Source organism: Mustelus asterias, chromosome 21 (assembly GCF_964213995.1).
Source record: "Mustelus asterias chromosome 21, sMusAst1.hap1.1, whole genome shotgun sequence".
Classification (NCBI taxonomy): domain Eukaryota; kingdom Metazoa; phylum Chordata; class Chondrichthyes; order Carcharhiniformes; family Triakidae; genus Mustelus; species Mustelus asterias.
Window position 1 is genome coordinate 4,644,882 of NC_135821.1, and position 13,146 is coordinate 4,658,027.

The window sequence follows — 13,146 nt, forward strand, 5'->3', positions numbered from 1 at the left end:
GGGGGGAGTCCAGAACTAGGGGTCATAGTTTGAGGATAAGGACTGAGATGAGGAGAAACTTCTTCACCCAGAGGGTGGTGAATGTGTGGAATTCACTCCCACAGAAAGCAGTTGAGGCCAAAGGAAGTCATGGGATAGGATGGATCCTTCAAAGGTTCTGCACCTCGCGGCCATTTGTGCAACCAAATAAATTCTGAACACGACAATGCGTTGCGACTATTCTGCGGTGGATTGCTTGCTGAGGAGAAGGTTTGTTAGTGAGCGGGAGGTAATGGGAAAATTGAGGAACTCGGAAGAAGGGCCTGTGATGAAATGGGCAGTCCACAGATGCAGGTACCTATGGAAAAAAAGAGCAACATGTTAATTGAGCTGTGATATCCTTAGAGTCATAGAAATCCTACAGTGCAGAAGAGGCCATTCAGCCCATTGAGACTGCACCGACCCTTTCTGACGGAGTATCTTACCCAGGCCCTCTCCCCTGCCCTATCCCCATAACCCCATGTATTTCCCATGGCCAATCCACCTGCACATCTTTGGACACTAAGGGACAATTTAGCATGGCCAATCCACCTAACCTCCACATCTTTGGACACTAAGGGGCAATTTAGCATGGCCAATCCACCTAACTGACATATCTTTAGCCATGCTAAATTGCCCCTTAGTGTCCAAATGTGTGCAGGTTAGGAGAATCAGTGGGGTAAATACGTGAGGTAAATACATGGGGTGACAGGGCCCAGGTAAGATGCACTGTTGGAGAGTCGGTGCTGACTCAATGGGACGAATGGCCTCTTTCTGCACTGTAGGGAGCCATGTGAAGACAGGATTTGCAGGTTGAAGGAGAATTTAGCATGGCCAATCCACCTACTCTTCGGACTGTGGGGGGAAACCGGAGCACCCGGAGGAAACCCACGCAGACGTGGGCAGAACCTGCAAACTCCACACAGACAGTGACCCAAGTCGGGAATCGAACCCGGGTCCCTGGCGCTGTGAGGCAGCAGTGCTAACCACTGCCACCGTGCGGTTTAAGGTGGTGCATGGGGTGCCAGTCAAGTGGGGCTGCTTTGTCCTCGTTGGTGTTGAGCTTTGAGTGTTGTTGGGAGCTGCACTCATCCAGGCAAGGGGAGACTATTCCATCGCACTCCTGACCCGCGTCTTGTAGATGGTGGACAGGCTTCGGGGAGTCAGGAGGTGAGTTACTCTCCACAGGATTCCCAACCTTTGACTCCTCTTGGAGTCAGTGTTTATGTGGCTGGGTCCAGTTTGGTTTCTGGTCAATGTTGACCTCCAGTACACTGAAATGCAATTTGAACAATTTCATTCATTCATCGTAATAACATTGAGGGAGTGGGTGAGGTTGGAGGCTGAGAATAGGAACTGCTAATCCAGTAGGGACAGTTGGACATGGAAGCTCACACAATAATACCTCCAGGAATAAGTCCAACTTCCTTTAGGTAGCAGGGCAGTGTACAGTGGGTACAGCATCTGCAATGTTCCCCAGGCTTCACGTTTCTAAGGCGTCGCGCTCTCGATTTGAAACTGAGTAGAAGTATCATTTAAACTTTCTCTTCATCCGAATCTCTATGTTACAGCCATATTATATTTGCTATCACGGCACGGCGACACAGTGGTTAGCACTGCTGCCCCACAGCGCCAGGGACCCAGGTTCGATTCTGGCCACAGGTCACTGCCTGCGTGGAGTTTGCACGTTCTCCCCGTGTCTGCGTTTCCTCCCACTCTCCAAAGATGTGCAGGTTAGGTGGATTGGCCATGATAAATTGCCCCTTACTGTCCCAAGATAAGTAAAAGTTTGTTTATTAGTCATGTGTATGTCTTACATTAACACTGCAATGAAGTTACTGTGAAATTCCCCTAGTCGCCACATTCCGGCACCTGTTTGGGTCAATGCACCTAACTGGCACGTCTTTCAGACTGTGGGCGGAAACCGGAGCACGCGGAGGAAACCCACGCAGACACGGGGAGAACGTGCAAACTCCACACAGACAGTGACCCAAGCCGGGAATCGAACTCAGGTCCCTGGCGCTGGGAGGCAGCAGTGCTAACCACTGTGCCACCCCTGTGTAGATGCAGTTTAGGTGGATTGGCCATGCTAAATGTGTGGGGTTATGTTGATTGGGCAGGCTAAGATGTTCTGTCAGAAAGTTAGTGCAGACTAGATGGGCTGAATAACCTCTTCTGCACTGTAGCAATTCCAGCCTTGGGAGACTATCTGCGCAGAATCTGCATGTTCTCCCCGTGTCTGCGTGGGTTTCCTCCAGGTGCTCCGGTTTCCTCCCACAGTCCAAAGATGTGCGGGTTCGGTGGAGTGTCCATGCTAAATTGCCCCTTCGGGTGGGATTTTCCGACTGCGCTCGCTCCAAAACTGGGAAAATCCCCCCTGAGGTCAACGGACATTTGCATGGTGCCCACCCCACCCCACCCAAGGGAATCGGGCGGGACAGGAAAATTCTGGTGTTGGTGTCAGGGGGATGAGCAAGGTGATTACAGGGGGTTATGGGGATAGGGCCTGGATGGGATGGTGGCCGGTGCAGACTCGATGGGCCGAACGGCCTCCTTCTGCACTGTACGAATTCTCTGACTCTGTAAGCACAATGGGGCATGTGGGACAGTCTGTCACCTTGTCTGTCTATTGACACACAGTTCAGGAAATACCCATGAAAGCAGCTTAGGTCCAATCGATCATGAGCTGCCAAACAGGGACATTAACCTGATCAGAGAGAACAGACACTCACCAGTCAGCTGTTGTTAAACTTTGAATCCTAACGTTTTCATGCAGCTTTTGTAGGCCTGCGTTGCTTCTTTACAGTTCCCTTCGCCTTTATCCGCGATGCTGGAATCCATGTAAAAAAAACACACCAAAGTTAGACACAGATTCATGCTTGTACGGAAAATACGTCCAAACTCCACGCCAAACCCAACACTTAAAGTTAATTAATTAGGCACAAGTAGGCCCAGAGGAAACCCACGCAGACACGAGGAGAATGTGCAAACTCTGCACAGACAGTGACCCAAGCCGAGAATCGAACCCAGGTCCCTGGCGCTGTGAGGCAGCAGTGCTAACCACTGTGCCACCGTGCCACCCTATAGCTAATTTCTTCTTGAAATCACACAACGTTTTTGGCCTCAACTACTTTCTGTGGTAGTGAATTCCACACATTCACCAACCTCTGGGTGAAGAAATTTCTCCTCACCTCAAAGTGATATTTGCAATCGGGGAGTCACAGGGTAGTTGGTAAATGCTAAATTTGGAGCGCTGTGACAGGCTCGGGGGGAGTCAGGGCTGAGGTACGCTGTTGGGGCAGTGGAGTGTTTGTCCCATGCATTAACCGCAAGCCACATGTGGCCCATTGGGGAAATACAGATGCGGGTGAGGATCTCCGCAAGTAGGACATCCAGGGGCAGCACAGTGGCACAGTGGTTAGCACTGCTGCCTCACAGCACCAGGGACCCAGGTTCGATTCCCGGCTTGGGTCACTGTCTGTGTGGAGTTTGCACATTCTCCCCGTGTCTGCGTGGGTTTCCTCTGGGTGCTCCAGTTTCCTCCCACAGTCCAAGAACAAAGAACAAAGAACAAAGAACAGTACAGCACAGGAAACAGGCCCTTCGGCCCTCCAAGCCTGTGCCGCTCCTTGGTCCAACTCGACCAATCGTTTGTATCCCTCCATTCCCAGGCTGCTCATGTGACTATCCAGGTAAGTCTTAAACGATGTCAGCGTGCCTGCCTCCACCACCCTACTTGGCAGCGCATTCCAGGCCCCCACCACCCTCTGTGTAAAAAACATCCCTCTGTTATCTGAGTTATACCTCCCCCCTCTCAGCTTGAGCCCGTGACCCCTCGTGATCGTCACCTCCGACCTGGGAAAAAGCTTCCCACTGTTCACCCTATCTATACCCTTCATAATCTTGTACACCTCTATTAGATCTCCCCTCATGCTCCGTCTTTCCAAGGAGAACAACCCCAGTCTACCCCAATCTCTCCTCATAGCTAAGACCCTCCATACCAGGCAACATCCTGGTAAACCTTCTCTGCACTCTCTCTAACGCCTCCACGTCCTTCTGGTAGTGCGGCGACCAGAACTGGACGCAGTACTCCAAATGTGGCCTAACCAGCGTTCTATACAGCTGCATCATCAGACTCCAGCTTTTATACTCTATACCCCGTCCTATAAAGGCAAGCATACCATATGCCTTCTTCACCACCTTCTCCACCTGTGTTGCCACCTTCAAGGATTTGTGGACTTGCACACCTAGGTCCCTCTGTGTTTCTATACTCCTGATGACTCTGCCATTTATTGTATAACTCCTCCCTACATTATTTCTTCCAAAATGCATCACTTCGCATTTATCCAGATTAAACTCCATCTGCCACCTCTCCGCCCAATTTTCCAGCCTAATTATATCCTGCTGTATTGCCCGACAATGCTCTTCGCTATCCGCAATTCCAGCCATCTTCGTGTCATCCGCAAACTTGCTGATTACACCAGCTACACCTTCTTCCAAATCATTTATATATATCACAAATAGCAGAGGTCCCAGTACAGAGCCCTGCGGAACACCACTGGTCACAGAACTCCAGCCGGAAAAAGACCCTTCGACCACTACCCTCTGTCTCCTCTGACCAAGCCAGTTCTCCATCCATCTCGACACTTCTCCTTGTATCCCATGAGCCTTAACCTTCTTAACCAACCTGCCATGTGGGACTTTGTCAAATGCCTTACTGAAATCCATATAGACGACATCCACGGCCCTTCCTTCATCAACCGTTTTTGTCACTTCCTCAAAAAACTCCACCAAATTTGTAAGGCACGACCTCCCTCTTACAAAACCATGCTGTCTGTCACTAATGAGATTGTTCCGTTCTAAATGCACATACATCCTGTCTCTAAGAATCCTCTCCAACAACTTCCCTACCACGGACGTCAAGCTCACCGGCCTATAATTTCCTGGGTTATCCCTGCTACCCTTCTTAAACAACGGGACCACATTCGCTATCCTCTAATCCTCAGGGACCTCACCCGTGTCCAAAGAAGCGACAAAGATTTCCGTCAGAGGCCCAGCAATTTCATCTCTCGTCTCCCTGAGCAGTCGAGGATAGATGCCATCAGGCCCTGGGGCTTTGTCAGTTTTAATGTTCCCTAAAAAACCTAACACTTCCTCTCTTGTAATGGAGATTTTCTCTAACGGCTCAACACCTCCCTCCGAGACACTCCCGGTTAACACGCCCCTCTCCTTCGTGAATACCGATGCAAAGTATTCATTTAGGATCTCCCCTATTCCCTTGGGTTCTAAGTATAATTCCCCTCCTTTGTCCCTGAGAGGTCCGATTTTCTCCCTGACAACTCTTTTGTTCCTAACGTATGAATAGAATGCCTTAGGATTCTCCTTAATCCTGCCTGCCAAGAACATCTCGTGACCTCTTTTTGCCCTTCTAACTCCCCGTTTGAGTTCTTTCCTACTCTCTCTGTATTCCTCCAGAGCTCCATTTGTTTTCAGTTGCCTGGACTTAACGTACGCCTCCCTTTTCATTTTAATCAGATCCTCAATATATCCAAAGATATATAGACTCCCTACAATACAGACAGAGGCCCATCGAGTCTGCACCGACCACAATCCCACCCAGGCCCTATCCTCGTAACCCCACACATTTACCCCAGCTAATCCCCCCGACACTGGGGTCAATTTAACATGGCCAATCCACCTAACCCGCACATCTTTGGATGTGCGGGTTAGGTGGATTTAGCCATGCTAAATTGCCCCTTAGTGTCGGGGGGACTAGCTAGGGCAAATGCATGGGATTATGGGGTTAGGGCCCGGGGAGGGATTGTGGTCGGTGCAGTCTCGATGGGCCAAATGGCCTCCTTCCGCATTGTAGGGATTCTATGGCCCCACCCTGTGTGAGTGCATGCGAGGCATTTGCGACTAAAATTAGTGCTTGCGGCTAAAACGGGTCACGTCTTTGGCTGGTCAGCGGTAGTGTAGAAGGAGCTTTGCACCTCATGTACACCATGCTAAACTGGGCATCTCAAAGCAATTCCCCAGTACAAATGTCCCTCAACCTGATAGTCGCAACACTCGCACTAAAATTAGGGCTCGCTCTGCTCCCAGTCTTGTGTGCAAGGCTGGAGAAGCGTTTTCCAGTCGCATACCCACCAGAAATTTGCAGAAAAAAAATGTTAGATAGCTTCATGAGGCTGAGTTGCACCCAGAACCCCAGCACTAATGATCAGCCAGACCTCATTACCCGAACACAATGTAGATGTAGCAGCAAGCCAGCTGTGAAAATAGGCAGAAATACTCTCCCTGGTTTGACAGGCGCTGAGTCAGCTCTTTGCTCAACAGTTTAAATTATCCATCAGTGTGTGACACAGCCCATAGTCCCCGCCCCGGGGTGGCCACACCAGATTAACAGGCCAACTCACCGTCTGCTCAAATTAAGCAACAGGGCTTCAGGATAAAACAACACCAGGCAGTGAGGGGACTCGCACGCAACAGAAGGGCAAGTCGGATTTCCTGAGGTGACTTACTCCTGAAGGAAGGATCTTTGCAGCTCGAATGTTGGAAAGTACTTTATTCCCTGTATCAACTTTATGTGTTACGGTGGCACAGTGGGTCAGCACTGCTGCCTCACAGCGCCAGGGACCCGGGTTCGATTCCCGCCTTGGGTCACTGTCTGTGCGGAGTCTGCACGTTCTCCCCGTGTCTGCATGGGTTTCCTCCGGGTGCTCCGGTTTCCTCCCACAGTCCCAAGATGTGTGGTTTAGGTGGATTGGCCGTGCTAAATTGCTCCTTAGTGTCCAAAGATGTGTCGGTTAGGTGGATTGGCCATGCTAAATTGCCTCTTAATGTCCCAAGACATGTAGATTAGATAGATTAGCCATGCTAAATTGCCCCTTTATGTCCCAAGATGTGTAGGTTAGATGGATTAGCCGTGGTAAATTGTCCCTTAGTGTCCAAAGATGTGCAGGTTAGGTGGATTGGCCATGGTAAATTGTCCCTTAGTGTCCAAAGATGTGCAGGTTAAGTGGATTGGCCATGCCAAATTGCCCCTTCATATCCCAAGAAGTGTAGGTTAGATGGATTAGCCATGGTAAATTGTCCCTTAGTGTCCAAAGATGTGCAGGTTAGGTGGATTGGCCATGGTAAATTGTCCCTTAGTGTCCAAAGATGTGCAGGTTAAGTGGATTGGCCATGCCAAATTGCCCCTTAATGTCCCAAGAAGTGTAGGTTAGATGGATTAGCTTAGGTAACTTGTCCCTTAGTGTCTAAGGATGTGCAATTTAGGTAGATTGGTGTAGACTCGATGGGCCGAATGGCCTTCTTCTGCACCGTAGGGATTCTCTGATTCTAAAAATAATTCCCACCCTTGTGGTTCCACTCTAGCAGCCATCAACTAGCTCATTCGCCCAGTTCTAGATAGTGAGTGTCTGTGGACTATTCAGCTGTGGGAGGCACAACTAGCAAAGAGGATTATTAAAAGAAATCGAAACTCATTTGATAGTTTGGATTACTGTTCCAGTGACATTATCAAAAGCAAGTCAGAGGCTGTGAATTCTGTGGTGAGTAACTCACCTCCTGACTCCCCAAAACCTGCCCATATCTCCAAGGCACAAGTCAGGAGTGTGATGGAATACTCCCCACTTGCCTGGATGGGTGCGGCTCCAACAACACTCAAGAAGCTCGACACCATCCAGGATGAAGCAGCCCCGCTTGAATGGCCCCCCATCCACAAACACCCACTCCCTCCACCACCGACGCTCAGTAGCAGCAGGGTGTACCATCTACAAAATGCACTACAGCAACTCACCAAGGCTCCTTCAACAGCATCTTCCAAACCCGTGACCTCTACCATCTAGAAGGACAAGGGCAGCAGATAAATGGGAACATCACCACCTGCAAGTTCCCCTCCAGTCACTCACCATCCTGACTTAAGTTAAGTTTAAGTTTATTTATCAGTATCACAAGTAGGCTTATATTAACACTGTAATGAAGTTACTGTGAAAAACCTCTAATCGCCACACTCCAGCGCCTGTTTGGGTACACTGAGGAAGAATTTAGCACGGCCAATGCACCCTAACCAGCACGTCTTTCAGACTGTGGGAGGAAACTGGAGCACCCGGAGGAAACCCACACAGACACGGGGAGAAGGTGCAAACTCCACACAGACAATGACCCAAGCCGGGAATCAAACCCAGGTCCCTGGCGCTGTGAGGCAGCAGTGCTAACCACTATGCCACCGTGCCACCCTAATCCCACTCCTTCACTGTCATTGAGTCAAAAATCCTGGAACTCTCTTCCTAACAGCACTGTGGGTGGACCGACACCACAGGGATTGCAGCGATTCAAGAAGGCGGCTCACCACCACCTTCTCAAGGGGCGGTTAGGGATGGGCAATAAATGCTGGCCTAGCCAGCGACGCCCACGAACGAATAAATTAAAAAAGTACTGAGAGAAGCTACATTGACGGAGACATTTGCCGGATTTTTACCGGCACGCCGACCCGATTCCAGTGTGGGTGAGGCTCGCAGAATGGCATTCTCCGTTAGCCTCGGGCAAGCGAGGCGGTGAAATTCCAGCAATTGTCTTCCAGATGAAATATCAAACTGATATTCCTGTCTGGCTTCTGCGTCTGAAAAATCTTGTGGAACTAACTGAAGGGCGGCATGGCGGCACAGTGGTTGGCATTGCTGCCTCATAGCGTGAGGGACCCGGGTTCAATTCCTGGCTTGGGTCACTGTCTGTGTGGAGTCTGCACGTTCTCTCCGTGTCTGCGTGGGTTTCCTCCGGGCGCTCCAGTTTCCTAGCACAGTCTGAAAGACGTGCTGGTTAGGGTGCATTGGCCGTGCTAAATTCTCCCTCAGTGTACCCGAACAGGCACCGGAGTGTGGCGACTAGGGGATTTTCACAGTAACTTCATTGCAGTGTTAATGTCAGCCTACTTAAGACACTAATATATCAACTTTAGAACAAGAGAAATGTCCTGACTAACATTCCTTCTTCAACCAACACAACATGTCTAATTGGCCATACTCTGCGCCTGTTGGCTGTTATGCCCACACGAGAGTTAAGAAAGCCCACCAACGCCTCTACTTTCTCAGAAGACTAAGGAAACCTGGCATGTCAGCTATGACTCTCACCAACTTTTACAGATGCACCATAGAAAGCATTCTTTCTGGTTGTAACACAGCTTGGTCTGGCTCCTGCTCTGCCCAAGGCCGCAAGGAACTACAAAAGGTTGTGAATGAAGCCCAATCCATCACGCAAACCAGCCTCTCATCCATTGACTCTGTCTACACTTCCCGCTGCCTCGGGAAAAGCAGCCAGCATAATCAAGGACCCCACGCACCCCGGACATTCTCTCTTCCACCTTCTTCCGTCGGGAAAAAGATACAGAAGTCCGAGGTCACGTACCGACCGACTCAAGAACAGCTTCTTCCCTGCTGCTGTCAGACTTTTGAATGGACTTACGTTATATTAAGTTGATCTTTCTCTACACCCTGTAACACTACATTCTGAACTCTTCCCTTTCCTTCTCTATGAACGGTATGCTTTGTCTGTACAGCGCTCAAGAAACAAAACTTTTCACTGTATGTCAATACATGTGACAATAATAAATCAAATCAAATGTTCCTCTACAAAATATTTTGGGCTGAGCTTCAGAAATGATTGGCTACCTAGCAAGCTGGGACATTCTGAGGATGTGAAAGGGATATAGAAATATCAATTCTATTGATCTGCCATTGACCAATCCTCTTCCCATCCTAACTTCGTGCAAACATTGGAGCCCCTGTAAAAGAACATTGTCTGAACCAAAATGGCTTCCCAGCTCTGTCGAAGGGATTCATGGGGGAACTTGTGGATGAAGCAGCTAACTCGTAGCCCAGGCTGATATTAATCCTACCTAACTAGAGGCCGCATTATCTATGGACACATTAAAGGATTCGCAGAAATAGATCAGAGGAAATTGTTTTTTTACCACACAGCTGTTTCCTGGGATGGCAGGTCTGTCGTATGAGGAGAGACTAAGTCGGTTAGGATTATATTCACTGGAGTTTAAAAGAGTGAGAGGGAATCTCATAGAAACTTATAAAATTCTAACAGGGTTAGACAGGGTAGATTCAGAAAGAATGTTCCTGATGGGGGGGGGAGAGTCCAGAACTAGGGGGTCATAGTTTGAGGATAAGGGGTAAACCTTTTAGGACTGAGGTGAGGAGAAATTTCTTCACCCAGAGAGTGGTGAATGTGTGGAATTTTAAAAATAAACTTTATTTATTAGTGTCACAAGGCTTACATTAACACTGCAATGAAGTTACTGTGAAAATCCCCTAGTCGCCACACTCCGGCGCCTGTTCGGGTACACTGAGGGAGAATTTAGCACGGCCAATGCACCCAACCAGCACGTCTTTGGGCTGTGGGAGGAAACCGGAGCACCCGGAGGAAACCCACGCAGACACGAGGAGAACGTGCAAACTCCACACAGACAGTGACCCGAGCCGGGAATCGAACCGAATCGAACCCTTGTCCCTGGCGCTGTGAGGCAGCAGTGCTAACCACTGTGCCACTTACGACCACAGAAAGTAGTTGAGGCCAAAATTTTGTGATTAAGAAGAAATTAGATATAGCTCTTGGGAGCGAAAGGTTTCAAGGGATATGGAGGGAAGGGGGGGAATCAGGATACTGAATTTGATGATCAGCCATGATCAAAATGAATGGCAGAGCAGGCTTGAAGGGCCGAATGGCCTCTTCCTGCTTCTAGTTTCTATGTTGCTATGAAGGAATGGCCAATATAGTTCCAAGTCAGGATGGTGAGTGACTTGGAGGAGGACTTGCAGTGCTCCCATGTGTCTGCTGCCCTTGGTGGTAGAGCTTGTGGGTTTGGAATGTGCAGTTGAAGGCGCCTTGGTGAGTTGCTGGAGTGCATTGTGCCGATGGTACACATGGCTGCCACTCTGCATCGGTGGTGGAGGGAGTGAATAGTTTGGGTGGTGGATGGGGTGCCCTTCAAGTGGGGCGGAGCAGGCTCGATGGGCTGAATGGCCTACTCCTGCTTCTAGTTTCTATGCAAGGTGAGTCTGGACATGGAGTCCATTCAGCCCATCTGGCCGATACTTCCACAGAAAGACGGGGGTGCCTCAATGCTGTCGCTTCCCACTCCCCGTTTGATGGACTGACCAATATTCTCTCTTAACCATTGGAATATCACTCCCATGTTTTAACCAAGTTAGTGCCTCCGTAACCAATGCTACACTTCCCTGGTTATTGATTTACCCCCTTCTCCTGCCTATTATAACTGGGTTTGACCTTTAAGTTACTTAAATGCCGTCAATGCAACAATAGAAGGTTGTTTTGTTTATCCCCCTTTCAAGATTCTCTTAAGGTTAACGTGCAGGTTCAGTCGGCAGTTAGGAAGGCAAATGCAATGTTAGCATTCATGTCGAGAGAGCTAGAATACAAGAGCAGGGATGTACTTCTGAAGCTGTATAAGGCTCTGGTCAGACCCCATTTGGAGTATTGTGAGCAGTTTTGGGCCCTGTATCTAAGGAAGGATCTGCTGGCCTTGGAAAGGGTCCAGAGGAGGTTCACAAGAATGATCCCTGGAATGAAGAGCTTGTCGTATAAGGAATTGTTGAGGACTCTGGGTCTGTAGTTTAGAAGGATGAAGGGGGATCTTATTGAAACTTACAGGATACCGCGAGGCCTGAATAGAGTGGACGCGGAGAGGATGTTTCCACTCGTAGGAAAAACTAGAACCAGAGGGCACAACCTCAGGCTAAAGGGACGATCCTTTAAAACAGAGATGAGGAGGAATTTCTTCAGCCAGAGAGTGGTGAATCTGTGGAACTCTTTGCCGCAGAAGGCTGTGGAGGCCAGGTCATTGAGTGTCTTTAAGACAGAGATAGACAGGTTCTTGATTAGTAAGAGGGTCAGGGGTTATGGGGAAAAGGCAGGAGAATGGGGATGAGAAAAATATCAGCCATGATTGAATGGCGGAGCAAACTCGATGGGCCGAGTGGCCTAATTCTGCTCCTATGTCTTATGGTCTAAGACTCAATGATTCACTGATGAACATTTCTTCTCCTATTCCAATGTTTGGCCTTATTATCCTTCTCTGCTTTGAACTAAAATGGCTGTCCTCCTTCATTGGGGGGCCTTTTTAAGTGGCTTGTACTTGCGTTTGAAAAGTAAATTTACATCAGGGAATTACACGCCAACCTTTATCCAATAAATGCATCAAAGCAAAATGTGGGTCTAGCTGATAAGCAGCCAGGATTCACCATTCTGCGTCTCCTAGTTGCATTTATATAGCCCCTACGGACATAGGAAGACGTGCGATTCACTGGGGCATTGTCAAATGAATTTGGACAGCGAGCCACATACGTAATTGTTGGGGGAAGGGGGGGGGGGGGAATGGATTTTGGGATGGGTGGGGTCCTTAATTAGCATCTTAAAGGAGGAGAGAGAGGCATTGAGGATCAGGGAGGGAATTCCAGAGCTTAGGTTGCAGTTGGCTGTTGGCAATGGTGGACGGTTAAAATTGCGGGGTGAGCGCGAGGCAGCAGAAAACATGGAATCCAGGAGCAAGCCGAGACCATGGCGGTGCCGAGACTGGGTGCGTCCGACATCGTCGTTCCGGATAATTATCAGTTGGGAGTGAGGGGTGGGAAGGAAGAGACTCCGTTCTCTTGCAGTTGGGTGGGGTGGATGGATTAGCTCGAGCGGAATAACGGGGACAGCAGAGCCGGAGTTCCACACACAAGTTCCCAAAAATGGTTAATTGGAGCTGACGCCTCGGTCAGGCAAGGTCACTTTCACCGTCAGAATTCGGAAGACGTGTTGACGACGGAGCGATTCTGGCCACCCACTCGGCTAGGGGGAAAAGGGAAACTCACCCAGGTCTCGCGCGCCGCCCGTTAAATCGCAATCAGGCAAGGGGATTTCGTTTAAAGCTCCTCACCATTTCTCCATGGCCGATTTCAGCTCCGCGCAGGGGGCCTGAGAGGCTGCAGCTGTGGCCTCGGTTGAGTCTGCTGCGTGGATGCTCTCCTGATCTTTCCCGTCTGACATGGCGAAGATTCTCTGAGTAGCCGAATCCCTCTCTCCGTCTCTCTCTCTCTCTCTCTCTCTCCACTT

At 49.4% G+C, this 13,146-nt stretch overlaps 1 long non-coding RNA gene across 1 annotated transcript; it reads right to left on the reverse strand.

Moving 5' to 3' along the window:
• Positions 1–13,146, reverse strand: LOC144509022 (uncharacterized). The gene is made up of 3 exons (XR_013500380.1): positions 12,971–13,146; positions 2,751–2,848; positions 1–337 (listed from the first exon to the last, which is right to left on the reverse strand). It is a non-coding gene; the product is annotated as an uncharacterized LOC144509022 (long non-coding RNA).